Source organism: Rhagoletis pomonella, unplaced genomic scaffold (genome assembly GCF_013731165.1).
Source record: "Rhagoletis pomonella isolate Grant_MI unplaced genomic scaffold, Rhpom_1.0 Rhpom_scaffold_05748, whole genome shotgun sequence".
NCBI classification, from domain to species: Eukaryota; Metazoa; Arthropoda; class Insecta; order Diptera; family Tephritidae; genus Rhagoletis; species Rhagoletis pomonella.
This window is the reverse complement of record NW_023464286.1, coordinates 918-3,388: the sequence shown is the minus strand read 5'-3', so window position 1 is coordinate 3,388 and position 2,471 is coordinate 918.

Sequence of the window (2,471 nt, the reverse complement as noted above, 5' to 3'; positions counted from 1 at the left end):
TTACTGGCCCTTGTAAAGGATGGATCAATGCTTCGAGAAGCAAACAAATTTACTAGGAAAGAAAGTTGCATCAATTTTTATTTTTTCCAATTTCATTTTTTTATTTTTTTTAATTTTTTGTATTTTACATGGCACGCTTTGATTTAGAAGAAAAAATTCAGAACAGTTTTTGACACTTTCGATACCAGAAGCAACAACAAAATACACGCAAATGTTGTTTTTGCTCTACTGATACTACCTGTTTAATGTGCCTTGCTACTACGTTATTTGATTAAAAATATACAATATATATGCACATACATATGTACATACATATGTATGTATTTATTTCAGCGAACGCCTTTGCTGCAATAAGGTAATGAATAAAGTTTTGAAAACTAGTCAATGTTAAAGAAATGTGTATAGTTTATTTGTTAAACGAAAATGGGTATAATATTCCAGATTAAATATTTAAGGAAAGAAAATATAAAATTAACAAAAGAATGATTTTCAAAAAAAATAATTATGTATGTATACGCCAACCATTTATTGAAAAGTTTTGCAATGCAAGATTTAAACGTTTTACAATATGAAATATTCTACAAACTTTCATAAAAATTTCTAGCTTTTTCATTAGATTTGGTTGGATATGCAGCTTACTAGCCCATTCAATTTTAATAGAATAAAGTGCAAGTTTGAAGTAGCACGAACATACAGTTGATATTTTGGAATTTATTGACGGTGTCAGTCATTTATTCCAAACGAAGTATGTTAACACGATTCTTTTTATATGGAGAAAATGACCAACAGCTTCAACAAAAAAAAATTACCAATATCAACGGTAAGTCTTGCTTTGCAAACTTGCACTTCATTGTACTAAAATTGAATGGGCTACAAAACTGCATACTTAAAACCATTCTAAGTAAACCAATAAAAGAGCTCTATATTTTTACGAAAAATTGTTAATTTTTTCTTAATATAGCTCAAAGTCTCAAGTTTGGATTTATATGATTTTTCTTAAAGAATAAACTATATTTTTATAAAAAGTAATTGAAATAAAATAATTTAAAAAAATGTATAGGCAAAACTTGTCAATATGTGAGTTGTTTATAATCGTGAAACATACATATACAGAATGTAAATTAAAATTTTTTTAATATACATACTTTTAACCAATGCTTGAATGTAGGAACATTATCCTGTTTATTGCGCTGTCATTACAACTAATACTGCAACGTTTCTCAGTGATAATATTTCGGGCGACGGAAAATGCTCTTTCAAAAGGAGCTGAGGTTGCCGGAGTTGCTAAAATTCGACAGCTCAGTTTATATAAAATTGGGAAATCATTTTTATGACCGTCCCACCAGTGCACAATATCGAAATCGTCATAAAATTCAACATCAGTGCTTTCTTACTTATGAATTTCTCTATAGATTTTATTTTCAATACTAAGCGTTTGTCTTGGTTGAACAAAATCTCTGAACAATAAACTATTTTCGGTAGAACATGACGGCGTGGAATCTGACTCAGTATGTAATGCATCTACAGTGAATTCTGCCATGAGCCGCTTACATTCATTTTTAGTACAAGTTTTGTCGATTTCGGAAAATAGTACATTTTCGCTGTTACTATTCATTGAGTATCTTATAACGCACTTGTGCTTGAATAAGTTTGAGGTTGATTTTTTGCAGTGCTTTAATACATTGAAACACGTTTTACTTTACTTTTCCCAGTACCCTTAGAAATTTTAAACTCGCCGCTAATAATTTTTTCTCTTATGACACTATTACTCAAACTACTACTAAAACTAACGTTTGTAGCAGGTGGATCGTTGGTAAATGACTGCAAACATTAATGCATTAAAATGATAGAAGCGAAATATGTATTTAATATTAATATTTACGTTGTCAAGCTCCATTATGCAAATTTATTAATTGTGCGCATGCGTTGCCAGTCAAGTCGCAAACGACCAAATACGACGAGGAATTTCGAATACACAAGCACCACAAGCACTTTCGATTACTGCAAGCAAGCGTGTAATATTCTCTGTACTCGTTGGCGTAGCGTCGTGTGCCTGTATTGCGCGATCGTGGCAAGTAGTGTACACAATTTGGCTCAACAGAAGAAGTATCACTAGCATTTGCACTTGCGATGAAGAGTAATGGCTTTGCGCGGAGAGATATAAGCATTCTACTTGGGAGCAGCGTTGCCATTTTAGCCGTTTTCCGGCTAGATTTAGCCGGTTTTGATAGCAACTAGCCGGAGAAAATTTGATCTAGCCGGCAGCCGATTTGTTAGCCGGTTTGTAAAAAAAAGTTAGCCGTTTTTAGCCGATTTTACTATTTGCCTAATTTTCAGGTGCAAAAAGTAAACAAGTTTTTCGAAAGCAATAATGCAGACCCAATGAAGATTTTTAATGAACCCAATTGGGGTGTTCACAGTTCGTTCCAAATAGTGTCTCAAAATGTAGACGTCTACATTTTAAGACGTTT